The 16,212-nt window shown below is 38.0% G+C and overlaps 2 protein-coding genes across 5 annotated transcripts in view; one reads left to right on the forward strand and one right to left on the reverse strand.

Annotated features, from left to right (window-relative positions):
- The window catches only part of LOC5579091 (trophoblast glycoprotein), a 57,376-nt gene extending 51,432 nt beyond the window's left edge, over nucleotides 1-5,944 (reverse strand). Inside the window, exon 1 of one of the 2 annotated variants that reach the window (XM_021850437.1) lies at nucleotides 5,559-5,944. The gene's annotated coding sequence lies outside the window, so the exon portion shown is untranslated. Of the gene's footprint in view, nucleotides 1-5,418 lie in introns of both variants that reach the window. The other variant, XM_021850436.1, reaches the window with a different exon arrangement.
- The window catches only part of LOC5579092 (serine/threonine-protein kinase ULK2), a 165,762-nt gene that overhangs the window by 100,015 nt on the left and 49,535 nt on the right, over nucleotides 1-16,212 (forward strand). The gene's annotated exons all lie outside the window — the stretch shown is intronic.

A 16,212-nucleotide genomic window follows, 5' to 3' on the forward strand; every position in this document is an offset into this window, starting at 1 on the left:
CCATTTCTCTACAAATACAATGGTATTTTAAGTTATTCTTCACATAACTTTTTTATACATTTTTAAATCAAAGCGACGTATCACATATTAATATGTATGTCTTAAAATGGTCTCTGTTAGTTTTTTGACATAAATTTGATCATATTTCATGCAGAAAGTTCCCAATGGCTGAGCTGCAAATAAATTTGTATACATAATTTTAAAATTATTCATTATTTTCATGAATAAAATAAACTAAATTTGATAACAATGCGATTCGTTTAAATTTTTAAATACTTAGTACCAAACGTGTATTGAATTGATTGAAGTACACAAATTTTTATATTACTGAACAAATACATGTTCAAATTTGCCTTTTTATGTGTTTTCGACACAATGACAAATGGCCAGAAATATAAAAAAATGAGATCGAAATTGCTGTTGCAAGTTACCCCTCCCCCCCAGGGGTAGTCAATAACGTTTTTGAATTTTTATAGTGTTTGAGCATCAAATTATCAAAACTTTTATATTGTCAATTTGTACACTACCAAGTACTGTAATTGATAGCAAATGCCTCGAATGTCATAATTCTACCGTTTAGGTGATACAAGGAACGTTTTTCAACTATAATTTCATACAATCCAACGTGTAATATGATTTTCATCTCCAGCCTACCATGGTGGGGTAAGTGGATCACCAATAAAAAATAATCTATCCCCAAAACAAATGTGATGTTATTATGTTTAGTAAGAGAGATATTACTCTTATTCTTGTTATTAGAGCTATGTTACTTATTTAAATAGTTTTAACATTTAAAAAAAATCTTTATTTTATCAAAATATTATGAAAAATATCAAAACGTTAGTTCACACTAATTCGAACAAATAAAAACATTACAACTAGACTATTTTCGAGAAAATTTTGTACAGATGGGAATTCAGCAGTATTTTAGGATTATTCTTAATGATGTTTTCTAAAGATACACATGATTTTAAAATAGTAATTACATTTACTTTTGTTTGGCAAACTGAAATCTTTTTATTCTATTTGTGAATTTATTTGTATTACCTGTCTAGTTCTCGATCTGGTCAAATAACGTACGATTATGCGTTCAATTGGAGAACTTGTATATATTGCTCTTTTGCAATTCAGCTTCCACAAACCACAGAAAGTTTTGTTTGAACTTTGCAATATATGTTGTTTAATTCAATTTTAATACCAAAAAGTCTGTAAAAAACTTTTAGGTGGATTAATCAAAATTTTCTCTGAATAATTTGACAAATTTGAGCTAGGGATTGAACAATTTAAAGGAACACAACAGTTAAGGTTTTTAAAACTTATTTAAATCCCGCAGTCTGCCAATGTATGATAATATTACTTGATCCACTTACCCCATCCCATTAAAAAGTAGGGGGAAGTGTACCATGTCCAATATATCTGTATTTATTTATGAAAATCATATTTTTTCATTGCGATTCACTCAATTAGAACTAAAACATTTACCATGTGTTGAAAAAACTAATAGTATTCAATTTATTTTATGCACAAGTAGTACCAAGTTTACAGTAGTATTAGTGAAGACGTAAGAATATAACCTCAATCGAAGCGATGGTGCAAAAATATTCAAAAAATTCAAGTATTTATGCTTAATATGGCCAAATGATCCACTTACCTCACTGATACACTTCCCCGACGGTACCTTAATATTTTTTCCAGCATATTTCGAAGGAGATCATGCGTTTGTAAAAAAAAAGTTGAATATTGGCAGGTTCTAAAGTAATTATCATTACAACAGCACGTCTTGCAAAAATTGGTAGACCAGCAAAATATAAAAATGGTTAACATTTAGCTTTACTAAATAGTAAAATTTAAAACAGAATAAATATAAAGAACAACTTATTTATAAAAGAAGGCAATATTTATGATTAAATCAATAGAAGATTGGACGACAAAAATTATTGCGGCATATTAAAACGAAAAGACATCAACAATTGGGTTCTGAATCATCGAAGTGTTTGTGCTACTTTTCCCCGAATGTGGTTTTTCCAAATGTTGATTCCCGGAATGCCTGTTCATCAAATGGCCGTTTTCCCTGAATGCCATTTCCACGAATGAGTGGTTTCCCTGAAATGTGGTGCAGTTTAAATAGGTGCTATAATAGTCTTCAGTGGCTGGATAGTGTACTAGATAGAACGATAAGCAATTAAAAGAAGGAGGTATTCTGTCATTCTCGGTTATACACATGTTGGCAAAAATGCTGAGGACGGTAAAACTCAAAAGAACCGCCAATGAAATAAAGAAGGGTGCATATTAGATGGCCAGTTCGCTCACCACCCTGAAATGTATAAAGCTACGACAATTATGAGTGCTAAAAACTTTTCGATAAACGGGATATTCGAGGAACTGGCGTTCGGGGAAACGACATTCGGGAAACCGACATTCGGGGAAAAGTAGCACAACCCATCGAAGTAACTGCAGTAAACGATGTATCCATTCGCTGTCAAAAATAAGTGATCAAATATTCAAAACTACATCATATAGTGATCGTAGAACAGATTGTTTGTAAGCGTTTCGAAAATGCTAAAATCGTTTCAATGTTTAAAATTCCTATAGAAAGCCTCAAATGTTCTCAATTCAAATGAAAATAGCTCTTACATAAAGTGTCATACTAATATTCTTTAGTTTTGCATTCGTTTAACTTAACCGAATAACAGAAATTATGATATTTGGTTTAGTATGTGGTGGCTAACGCACTATCAAAGTTACCCGCATTATCAAAGATACCCCGTTTTACAGTACTTATAATTTTGTATGGTTACTTAAGATTGTAATTGATTGTAAAAGATCATTTTGTCGTTTTTCATACGAAATGAACAAGTTTGGAAACATGGATCTTGACGCCTAGAGCTCCGATTGATCTGACATTTCTTCCGCCACTAGGAAATAACTTTAAATTTGTACAGTAAAAAACTCACACCATTGTGATCACACACTTTGAAGTTATCGCAAATGTCCCATATTGAAAGAAATGTCAAAGTTTTGGTTTTGATATATTTTGAAAAGTATGAATTCACAGTAAATAATTGTTCTAAATACTTGTTACTTTTGTTAAATCAAACATTTTTGCGAAAAGGTATATTGCTCTAAATCGTTTCGTTTCAAAAATAGTTCAAAGTGAAAAATTTAGTGTTTGTCACAAAATGGGGCATTAGCGATAACTTTAAAGAGGGTGATCAAAATGCTGTGATTTTTTCACTGCACAAATTTTAAGTTATTTGCGGTAAAAATTTCAGCCCAATCGGAGCTCTAGGAGCCAAGATTCAAGTCACCAAACTTGGTCATTTTGTATGGAAAACGGTAACATGATCTTTTTTTTTTCGCCAGTCACTGTACGTAAAATTATTTGAGCCGCAATATGAATTCTTACAAGAAATGACAGTTATTGAATTGTGTTACATCTTATTACTCAGGTTATTCTACTCCATGTAAAATTTATTCACTTGACCACACTGCCCATGTTTGCATAGGCGACGTAAGCGCCATTGCCAATTTCAGCATTCTAGCAATATTATTGGACATATGATTGCAAATATAATGGTTTTATATCGATGGGGTGTTTGTTCTTATCCTAATCTAGATTCCCGCATGGAAATAATCATAAAGTATTCGTTCTTTGTTGTTCAAATAACAAAAATGTGCTGAAAACGTCAGCAGCGTTTACGTCGACTATGTAAGTAAATATGGGCAGCACATTCAGTTACAATTGTTCTTTATTAGGCTGATACAAATATTAATTTTCTTTTATGTCAACCCCCCCCCCCTCCCTTCAAAAATCCAAAAATTTTGAAGGGGAGGTTCAAAATAAAAATTAAAAAAATAACTTTTTTTTCCTTTTTATTTTTTGTTCCTTATTTATTTTTATCCCCCCCCCCCTCGTACCTTCCAAGTGGTCTCGGACATAAAAGAAATTTAATATTTGTATCAGCCTTATTAAAAATTAGTGGTCCCAGCGAACTTTGTCTTGCCATCGAGGAGGCTGTTGAATCGTTCCGAATGAAATGACAGCTCCGTTACCTCCCATTTTTCAACTTTCGCGTTAAATATCCTGTGCTACTTACACAAACACGTCGGAACACTTTGGGATCATAGTCATGGAAGAATTTTCAAAGTCCGATAGCCCGTTTTCAAATCATTTCGTGACATACAAACACCATTCCATTTTTTTTATAATATAGATATAGATAGATATCAGTTTTAGGGAAAAGTGGGACAAAATTGGCTCTCTAAGTCATCGGTACCGGTTGAATTTTCATTGTATATATCATTCTACATCAGAAAATAATTATTTTAACTGCCACAACCAGTTGTATATGCCCATACAAATTCTAAATTCTAGGGCAAAATGGAGCAAAAGGGATCCTCCAGTCATTGACGCTAAACGACGTGTGCTCAATCTTATTACCGCAATCAGTTTCAACCATACTTCATTCCAGACACAATAGTTTTCGATGGTACAATGGCCTCCTCCAGTCACCGGGGCTGTTTGAAATGTTGTCCATTGTATTTCTTAGATGATTCTTAGGGACAATGGAAATTCGCGAATTCACGGAAGCCGCGAAATCCGCGAAATTTGAGCATCGCCGCGAAATTTGGGAAATCCCGCGAAAATAGTTAAATTTGGAGAATTTATGTGAAAATCACAAGGAATTTCATTGTTTTTGCTTATCAAAATTGTTTATTCATCTTAAAGTCGAAGTTCCATAGAAAATATTATCCATTTAGTTTTAACGTGGACGTCTTTTTGGCATACTACTTTCGTTTTAAACTTTCCATTACCCCTCTAATAATAAATATGTAATCTTGATTTGTAAAATAAAAACTATGTTTAATGAAATTCCGTGAAATTTACACATTTAAAGGTTTTTTTTTCACTGAAAATATGTTTTTTTTGTAAGCCAAATGTATGGGACCGCGACAAAACCGTGAAATTTTTAGATTATCGTTTTGGTGGCCCGTGAAATTTAAAAAAAAACGCAAATTTTCATTGTCCCTAATGATTCTACGTCAGAAAATAATCATTCGAACTCGTTCCCTTGATGCTACAACTAGATTAACTCAAAAATCCAAATTTCGAATTACATAACAATGAAAGTTTAGCCGTTTCACAAGGTGATGGATAATCACAGAGAATATGATTGAAAAGTAATCTTTGACTTATTTACTTTGAATTTTGATGTTCTAATATCTTGCAGATTCAATTAAGATTTATGTTTTGACAAATTGAACTCTAACAATGGAAATTACAAGTTACCTACTTGTTGCATCAAGGAGACGAACTGCCACAATGAGGTGAAAATACTCTTGAACCGAAATATAAAAATGGCGCAATACGGGCGCTTCTTGTCATTAGAGTCAATTGAGTGTTCTATATTTTATTACCCAGATTATTCTACAGCCTCAATAATTGCCGTTTTCAGTCTATTTTCCCACTGTGCAACGGTGCGTCAAGCTTCAGACCCGATTTCACTCCAACTCCGTGGAGGTTATGTTGCACATAACTTGCGTGTGGCGATCGGTACCTGTTGCACAAAACCGGTTCCCCTATAGGAGCACATTGTTCCACTGAGCCAATACAAAGTTGCATCTTTTTTCCGAGTACGCCGGACCATGTCCCGCCGAAAATTGTACGGCATACACACAGCTTATGATCCACCACATTCCCATTTACTCTCCGATGCGAATCGAAAAATAATTACGCGAAAAAATCACACCACCTCCTCGGTTTGTGCCGAACTGGGGGTATGAGACGGGAATAGATGCCTGAGGTTGGAACGTTGCCACAGCCGATGATGACCCCACGCGCGAGTTCGGAGCGGGAGAGACCGCGAAATCTTATAACAAACTCAACGATGACGATTACGAAGCCAACGTGATACCACCGACGACGTCCACGTTTAACGTAGTACTGACGTATTGACGAACTGTTGTTGGAGTTGCTTGTTGGGAGGCTCTCGCCATCTCTCATCATTCTCCTCAACGGAAAAAAAATACCAACAAATCATCAGAGTAACGCGTATGGGATAGTAAAACCATAGACCAAAAGACGTATCAATCAGGTATTTTCATCTCGAATTTCTTATGTTACATATCTCACAACCAGGGACGCGTACATCGTTTTCCTACGTGTTTGACCTTTCACACTAGCGCCTTCTACAGGCCTTGTTGCACATAATCATATTTCGTGCTACATGGCTACCAGCATCCAGATGATGATGGTGTGAGGTGGGCGATAGGTTTTAAAGGAAATTACTCCAAGTGTTACGTCTGATTGTCTATGGTGAAACGTTAATCGAATATGAGCCATCACAAAAATACGTGCTTCGTTCGATGTGGGAAGAGAGAAGCGCGAAACAACGGTTCCGATGTAGAGCGAATCGACTGTGCTGTACTTCTGCTCTGGAGATGTAACTCGTTCGGAACTGATCAATAGCGTGCTGTACTGACTGATGATGTTGGAGTAGGTGCCCTCAAGGAATTGTTACAGTGGCAAAGAGAAACGCTCCGTAGCCAATGCAATGCGATGACTACAATAAAACTGCGCTTATATGCTTATCCGTTGGAGTTGATTAGCTGGGTGAACCAAGTGCAGCTGGTTACATCTGGAGATAATGGCTTGCAGGTTGTAGCCTTTTTCTCGAGATAAATACTCTAGCCGTAATGGGATTTCACGGCACTTCCTTCCTGTGATCAAACGATGCAATAAGTGGGAGACGATGACTGAGCAATGGAAATCGTTAAGCTTGTGAACTATGTGAATAGAAAATGCAGTAGAAAAAATAGTTTAGTTGAATATAATAGTTTGTTTTGTAATTGAACTGGTGATCGCTAGGGTAGAGAATGTTTATCATATCGAAACAAAACGGACATCGCTTTCATTATTTCTAGCTTTACAAAAAGAATCGACTGTCATTCGTGCATATTTTATCTTGACAGTCAATTCTACACTTTCCATCTCTTCAAATTCTAGAAAGCATGTTCCTATTTATTATTTGTTCTCTTAAGGTGAAGATGAATCGAAGCCAAGCTTCAAATTTTCAAGAGCACGGATCTGGAGAACCAAACATCCGTTTAAGCTGAAAATCTATTCGATTGGTCACTAGCTGGTGGTGACCAATCGATAAGGTTTGAAAATTTGAAATTTGGCTTCGATTCATCTTCACCTTAAATTGTTTCCATTTCACTAAAGAATACTTATACTTTTTCGTCGTTTCTTTCTTCTTAATTTCTTTCCTGTGGCGACATAAATCAAAAAGTTTGACTTCCAACGATAAAATGCATTTCTCTAAAGAGCTTGGATCATGTTCCGAGCTGAACTTTCCAGCTGATTCATGCTGTTCAACTATGTTATTTGAACTTTCAAATTCGTAACATCTGCAAAATAAATCTGTTTTTGATGGCTACAGACAAACCTCAATCAAATGCCCTTGTATTCAAACTTCAAGTTACTTGAATATTGATGAAATCAATTGTTTTGTTTCATAAATTCGTGAGGAAATATTATTGTCATAGGAGACGGACCTGTTGTAGTGCTTAGAACACACGTCTCTCACGCCGAGGACCTGGAATCGAATCCCTTCCCGAGATGGTCACTAGCCTGGGACACGGTTATATGAAAAACTTAGATTCTCGCTCCAGTCCACTTTTTGGATTGCATTTAGGTCCCATAACAACTGTGCAAAATTTCAGCTCGATCAGAGAAACTATATTTTAGCGCCAGCCGTGCAAAGTTTAACCATTAAAACCATTTAACATTAAAATTGGTATTTTTGAAGAAGTTGCAAGAGTTTGTTTTAAAAGATACAGAACACATCTTGATAAACTTGACTTTATTAATGCTTGCAGAGGACATTGGCAACAAATCCCGTCGTTTCAATGATTTTAGACGTCAAACTCGGGGTAAAATGCATGGTCATTGGAACGACAAAGAAACCTTATGAGCTTTTGATTAATATGCAACGGAACTAGAACTAGAAAAGTTCCAGATGCTTTTATTGATACATCTTTGAAACCATTTTTGGGAAGCATTTCTTTGAAAGATGTTTCGCGTGCTACTTGGGAGATGTAATGGCATATTTTGAAAAATATAACAAACTTTTTTTCCTTCGTACAAATTTACGAATCCGCTCGGAGTCAAAGAACTTTCTTCTTTTCTTTTGCGAAACATCATTCTCAGCTTACATGTTTATTTTTATTTTTCAAAATAATCTCATATTTCTGAAGGCTGACTATTAGAGTAGTTCAAAAAATCGATTTTGCTCCACACCGCTCATTCGATTCTAGATTAAATTCTGAGTGTCCTCCCAAAATTTGAGCTCATTCGGATGAAAACTGAGACTGCACAAGCCATTTAAAGTTTATATGGGAATTACTACGGCAGGCCACATCCCCCGGGGTACCTGGAACCTACTATAAAGTGGTTATGGCAGCCGGTGATGCTGGAAATGCTTCGGAAAGCATAACCTTTGAAAATAATGAAGTTTGATGCCCATATTGATATGGTTCCGGATATGTTCCTAATTGACCACTTCCCCCAGGGCACCTGGAACGTTCTATAGAGTGGTCTGTGCATCTAATGGTTCTGAATACGCTGCAGGAAACATCATTTTTAAGGTTGGTGTCCGCTTGGATATAGCTCCGGATAATATTTACATGATTGGAAATACAAACATGACTGACCATGCTTTCCGGAACCAGTTTTACGGAAATGGTCATATTTCTGTAGATTTCCAACCAATCTTAATGCGTCCGGTGGCATTCAACTTCCTATTAGTTCTAGTTTCTAGGAAAATTGCAAATATCTATCTAACTTTACACCACACAAAAATACAAGCGACAGAAAAAATGACATTTGGACATGACCTCAGAAAATCCGGAACATCTCCGGTGTCCAGTGGCCAATATGCATGGCCAAGGAAGTTCCTAAAACTGGACCAAATTTGCCGTCGACTGCTTCCAGATGCATCCAATTTCATCCATTTTTCATAAAGTTATAAGCATTTGACCCAGTCAACATTTTGGTTGGTATAACTTTTGTTATACATCATTCTATATGAACCAATTCAATCGTATAGAATGCATGAAAAGGCTATATACCTACCAAAGTGGAGGCTATATACGTACTTGGCACGACTTTTTCAGACTTTCTGCGATCAGCTATACGATGCCACAAAATTTGGATGAAAATAAAAAAAGTTTCCAGCGAGTCTCGAACGCGGGACCTTTGAATCAGGAATCGGACACCTTACCACTGTGTCACTAAGGGTTACACATCAGATGGGTGATTATTTGCCAATATTAATACATGTTTGATGTACAGCGACACATACTTTGTTATTCTTTGAGGCCTATCGTCAGCAGATACAAAGTTTGGTTGGCAATTTTTGCTAAGTTATTGCGATTTCATACGATGCTTTCTGGATTGATATATGATCTGTCAGTTTATATAACATAACGCGATTCTATGTTGCACTATTTACGACATGTTTTGTTGTCAACACAGATTGTCGTTTATGAATCGTATTGGGGATTTATATACAACTTGTATTAACATTGATAACGCTTTGTCTGTCACCTTGCGCGATTCTGATTTTGGACGCATGAATATGTGATTTTAGATGCACATTCTTATACGATACGTGGTTCACTGGGGAATTTGGGCAAAATTTTGCCTATCTCAATCATTTTGCCTATCCCCTGTACATTGATCAGCTACAACTTTGCCGAAGACCATTTTCAAATCGGACGCCTCAGTAATTTGTTATTTATTTATATTCAGTCAAAAATTCTTCAGCAGTGCTCATTTAACTTTTGAACAGGCAACATTGCTGCACCTGGCGCGAAAGATAGCACGCACAAATCATGGGTACTATGTTTTACTGCATATATCCAGTGATGTTAGTCCAAAAATTATAGCCAACTCATTCAAAAATCAATAACTAATTACTGGGGCGTCCGGTTTAAAAACGGTCTTCGGCAGAGTTGTAGCTGATGAATGCATCTCACAGTATCAACGTAACTTAAATCCCCAAGAGCACATGGGCAAACACTATGACCGATTGAATGAATTGCTTTCTTTTTCCATAGTAATTCCCATATTAACTTTAAATGGCTTGTGCAGTCTCAGTTTTCAACCGAATGAGCTCAAATTTTGGGAGGACACTCAGAATTTGATCTAGAATCGAATGAGCGGTGTGGAGCAAAAACGATTTTTTGAACCACTCTACTGACTATAGATATTTTCTAACAGTAATTTTGATAAGTACCTATCGAGAAATCATCAGTTATTGTGATTGTATCTGATAACCTTTTTCATATTAGTAATTTGAACATTGAAATGCATTCGGAAATCAAAACAAATTTGGAATATTTTGTTCATTTTTCGAAAATTTGGCTATAGTGTGATCTCTTTTGTAAGGCTTATTTATTGCTGAACAATGTGTTTATTAATCGTTATTTTAGCCTCTTTGGAATCAACTGTTCTAATAATATACCGATGCCCCGAATTAGGATTGATTAAAAAAATACTTGTTTATGTTAAACATTTCAAAATAGCAGATGTGCGAAACAAGTAAAACGTTTGTTCGTCTTCTGAATATCCCTTTATACACATACGTTTGTTTGGTGGAATATTAGCTTTTTATTAAGGCGGACAATATCTTGTTCAGCTCATTAGTAAAACAATCTTGACTAGTCGAATGAGAATTTTTAAAAACGTTTAATGAGTGGTGATTCAACTTTTATTCATTTCATTGCATAAAGCTGAACATTGACCAGTTAGAAAGTAACGCCAGAAAGAAAAAAAAAGTTTTATCAAATGGAATACCACAGTTGAGTGAGGGGCTCAGAAGGCCGTAGCGATGGCCGTGCAGCTATTCAGCAAGACAGTTTTTTTTTTATTTCTTTATTAGTATCATTCCAAACATTACATTCATTATTCCTTATATCTAGGTGTTCTGTGTTATTAGACAACACTATCATCCTAATTTGGTAAAACAAATCTAAGATTTTATTAACATTTTGTTAACAACATATTACATTTCATTTGCCGTAGCAGTTCAGATTTTTTACAGGTGAGTTGATTTCACCTGCTTATAAGAGAAAAAAAAAAACGCTTTGAATATACTTAACCTAACTTAACCTAAACATATAACGCATTAATCGTGGCAATAGAAGATTGTAACGATTTTTGCCTGAAATTATTGATTATTTTATTTGACATTTGTTCCAATGTTTCAACATTGGATATTCTATGTAACTCATTGGTACTGTACCAGGGAAGAAGCCTCTGAATCATTTTCAAAATTTTATTTTGAATTCTCTGTAGAGCTTTCTTCCTGGTATTACAACAGCTAGTCCATATTGGTACAGCACACAACATGGCTGGCCTGAAAATTTGTTTGAATATCAAAAGCTTGTTCTTAAGACAAAGTTTTGATTTTCTATTAATAAGGGGATAGAGACATTTTACATATTTGTTACTTACTTACTTACTTATTTGGCTTTACATCAATTATCTTGATAAAGCCTCGCCAACAATATTTCGCCAATTCCCTCGGTTCATGGCCGCTTCTCTCCATCCTCGACTGTGACCCACGCTCTCCAGGTCCTGGTGTACCTGGTCAATCCACCTAGCTCGCTGCGCCCCACGCCTTCTTGTTCCGACCGGATTCGTGGCGAACACCATCTTTACAGGGTTGTTGTCCGGCATTCTTGCAACATGCCCTGCCCAGCGTATCCTTCCAGCTTTAGCTACCTTCACGATGCTGGGTTCGCCGTAGAGTTGAGCGAGCTCGTGGTTCATCCTTCGCCGCCACACGCCGTTCTCCTGCACGCCGCCGAAGATCGTCCTTAGCACTCGGCGTTCGAAAACCCCAAGAGCTTGCAAGTCCTCCTCGAGCATAGTCCACGCCTCATGCCCATAGAGGACTACCGGTCTTATGAGCGTTTTGTACATCATGCATTAGGTGCGGGGGTGAATCTTTCTTGACCGCAGTTTCTTCTGGAGCCCATAGTAGGCACGACTTCCGCTGATGATGCGCCTTCGTATTTCCCGACTAACATTGTTGTCAGCCGTCAACAAGGATCCGAGGTAGACGAACTCGTCCACCACCTCGAAGGTATCCCCGTCTATCGTAACACTGCTTCCTAGGCGGGCCCTGTCGCGCTCAGTTCCGCCAACCAGCATGTACTTTGTTTTCGACGTATTCACCATTAGCCCGACTCTTGTTGCTTCGCGTTTCAGGCGGGTGAACAAATCTGCCACCGTTTCAAATTTTCTCCCAATAATATCCATGTCGTCCGCGAAGCAAACAAATTGTCCGGATCTCGTGAAAATCGTGCCTCGACTGTTAAGTCCGGCTCTCCGCATGACACCTTCAAGCGCAATATTGAACAACAGGCACGAAAGTCCATCGCCCTGTCGTAGTCCCCGCCGAGACTCGAACGAACTGGAGTGTTCGCCTGAGATCTTCACGCAGTTTTGCACACCGTCCATCGTTGCTCTGATCAATCTTGTGAGCTTCCCGGGAAAGCTGTTCTCGTCCATGATTTTCCATAGCTCTATGCGGTCGATACTATCGTATGCCGCCTTGAAATCGATGAACAAATGGTGCGTAGGGACCTGGTACTCACGGCATTTCTGGAGGATTTGCCGCACGGAAAAGATCTGGTCCGTTGTCGAGCGGCCGTCGATGAAACCTGCTTGATAACTTCCCACGAACTCGTTTGCTATAGGTGATAGACGACGGAAGATAATCTGGGATAGCACTTTATAGGCGGCGTTTAGGATGGTGATTGCACGATAATTTTCACACTCCAGTTTGTCGCCCTTTTTGTAGATAGGGCATATAACGCCTTGCTTCCACTCCTCCGGTAGCTGTTCCGTTTCCCAGATTCTGACTATCAGCCGATGCAGACAAGCGGCCAACCTGTCCGGGCCCATCTTGATGAGTTCGGCTCCGATACCATCCTTGCCAGCGGCTTTGTTGTTCTTGAGCTGTTGAATGGCATCCTTAACTTCCCCCATCGTGGGAGCTGGTTGATTTCCGCTATCCGCTGTGCTGACGTAGCCATCGCCTTCGCTGTCCTGACCTTCTGTGCCTGTGTTCTCTGCGCCATTCAGGTGTTCATCGTAGTGCTGCTTCCACCTTTCGATCACCTCGCGTCCGTCCGTCAAGATGCTCCCATCCTTATCCCGTCACATCTCAGCTCGCGGCACGAAGCCTTTGCGGGATGTGTTGAGCTTCTGATAGAACTTCCGCGCAATGTTGCTGAACAATGATCGGAAACGCGAGGCACGATGAATTTTCGTAGGCATCAACACAGAATCTGCGAATAAACACAAACAACCGTTCGGGCGCTTCATTCGTTCGTGTTTCATTTTCGGATCGCTGTTTCTCTCGACTCTATTATCGGGTGATTTTCCATCGCTCGATAATGTGAACGGTATGATCCACGCTGCCTGGCTCTTCGCGAAGAACAGGAAAATATTCATTTCGATCATCTTCATGCGGGCTTGCAACAATCACGCTAAACTTGCTCCGCTCAAAAATGAGTGCCGAGCGCACAAAATTGGTCTCTTTTCGTGCAGCACAGATTCTGTGCAAAGGGGCTGTACACAGTTTTGTGCAAACGGTGGTAAACAAAACTGAATGAGTGAATTGCGCACAGAGGAGGAACGCTTGGAATGTGGAATTCGTTTCCATTTTTGTTTTGCTTCTGAAAACATCAAAAAACAACATTCGAATTTTAAGGGTTTTTAGAGATTTTTTTCATTTTAATAGCCGAAGCGGAAGCAAATGGGGAAAAAAATTTGCGATCATCTACCGGCTTTTCGCTAGAAAACATCTCAGAAAACTCCCCATCTTACCAACGCCCAACTGTTTGCTGCCGCACGGGATATCATTGACAGTTCCGTATTCATCGATCCCGGGCAACCGAAGGCCAAAACGTCGGCAACTCACAGAATGAGTGCGACCTACTCAGAATTTTCACTCAGTCAGCCAGTTCTGCTTTGGTTGCCTCATTCTGTGTAGTTTTAACACATGCGCTGCGTGGAGCTTGCTTAGCGTGGAGTGTTTGCTTGACTTTGCGAGAAGATGCAACCTTGCAATGAATCACGAGAATGAACAGCGCGTGGATAAATGAATCCTACGAGTGGAAAGGCTTCGCGAACCACTTATTGGTGTGTTAATTTTGCTTCTTCGGCGTTGCATCCGTTCGCTTTTTGCGATGCTCTTCGTGACGCAGAAATGAAAAATGAATTTTGACGAATGTTGGATCGCGAAGATGCGTCGATCATTGTTCACGAAGATGATCCATCGCAACACTGCTTCCGCGTTTCTTGAGAACGGTACAGCAACTCCATCTCTTGGCATTCCACCTCTTCCAGGCGGCGCTTTTTGTCCCGGAATAGGCGGGTTTGCTGTTTCCGCTTCAGTCTGTATCGTTCCACGTTTTGCCGCGTACCATGCTGCAGCATTGCAGCCCGCGCTGCATTCTCCTCATATTTGTTACATTTAGCTTGAATACCCTCAATGTGATTTTTGAAAGTTAAATTCTTATCTAGCATGAGCCCTAGATACTTAACTTCATCTGACCAATTTATTGGAACCCCTCTCATCGTGACAACATGTCTACTTGAAGGTTTCAAATAAAGAGCTTTTGGTTTATGTGGGAATATTATTAGTTGAGTTTTGGAAGCATTAGGAGAAATTTTCCATTTTTGCAAGTATGAAGAAAAAATATCCAAACTTTTTTGCAATCGACTACAGATGACACGCAGGCTTCGTCCTTTGGCGGAGAGGCCTGTGTCATCCGCAAACAAAGATTTTTGACATCCCTGAGGTAACTCAGGTAAGTCAGATGTGAAAATATTGTATAATATTGGTCCCAAAATGCTGCCTTGGGGAACACCAGCTCTTACAGGAAGTCTTTCAGATCTGGAGTTCTGATAATTAACCTGAAGTGTACGATTTGACAGATAGCTTTGAATTATTCTAACAATGTATGTTGGAAAATTAAAGTTTTTCAATTTTACAATCAAACCTTCATGCCAAACATTGTCGAATGCTTTTTCTATGTCTAGAAGAGCAAGACCAGTAGAGTAGCCTTCAGATTTGTTGGAACGGATCAAATTTGTTACACGTAAAAGTTGATGAGTGGTCGAATGTCCATGGCGGAATCCGAACTGTTCATTGCAAAAATTGAATTTTCGTTGATGTGGGCCATCATTCTGTTCAAAATAACCTTTTCAAAAAGCAAACTGATTGGACGATAGCTAGAAGCTTCTGCAGGATTTTTGTCTGGTTTTAAAAATTGGAACAACCTTAGCATTTTTCCATTTGTCAGGAAAATATGCTAATTGAAAACATTTGTTAAATATATCAACTAAAAATGATAAGCTACTTTCTGGAAGTTTCTTGATGAGGATGTAGAAAATTCCATCATCACCAGGAGCTTTAATATTTTTGAATTTTTTAATAATAGTTCTCACTTCTTCCAAATCAGTCTCCCAGGCATTTTCAAAAACGTTCTCTTGATTGAGAATATTTTCGAACTCCTGAGTAACTTCATTTTCAATTGGACTAGTAAGTCCTAAATTAAAATTGTGCGCACTTTCAAACTGCATAGCAAGTTTTTGAGCTTTTTCGCAATTAGTTAGTAATAATTTGTTTTCCTCTTTCAATGCCGGTATTGGCTTCTGAGGTTTTTTCAAGATTTTAGATAATTTCCAAAAGGGCTTAGAGCCGGGGTCCAATTGAGAAATTTTATTTTCAAAATTTTTGTTTCTTAAATCTGCAAAACGTTTCTTGATTTCTTTCTGCAAATCCTGCCATATTATTTCCATAGCAGGATCACGAGTGCGTTGAAATTGCCTTCTCCTCACGTTTTTAAGACGGATCAAGAGTTTAAGATCATCGTCTATAATCACGGATTCAAATTTTACTTCACATTTTGGAATTGCAATGTTCCTGGCTTCAACAATGGAATTTGTTAAAGTTTCAAGAGCATTGTCAATATCAATTTTAGTTTCTAAAGAAATGTTAACATCAAGATTAGATTCAACATACGATTCATATATATTCCAGTCGGCTCGTAAATAATTGAAAGTGGAGGTGATAGGATTGAGAATCGCTACATGCGATATTTGAAATGTAACAGGGACATGATCAG

This window comes from Aedes aegypti, chromosome 3, assembly GCF_002204515.2.
Source record: "Aedes aegypti strain LVP_AGWG chromosome 3, AaegL5.0 Primary Assembly, whole genome shotgun sequence".
NCBI lineage: Eukaryota > Metazoa > Arthropoda > Insecta > Diptera > Culicidae > Aedes > Aedes aegypti.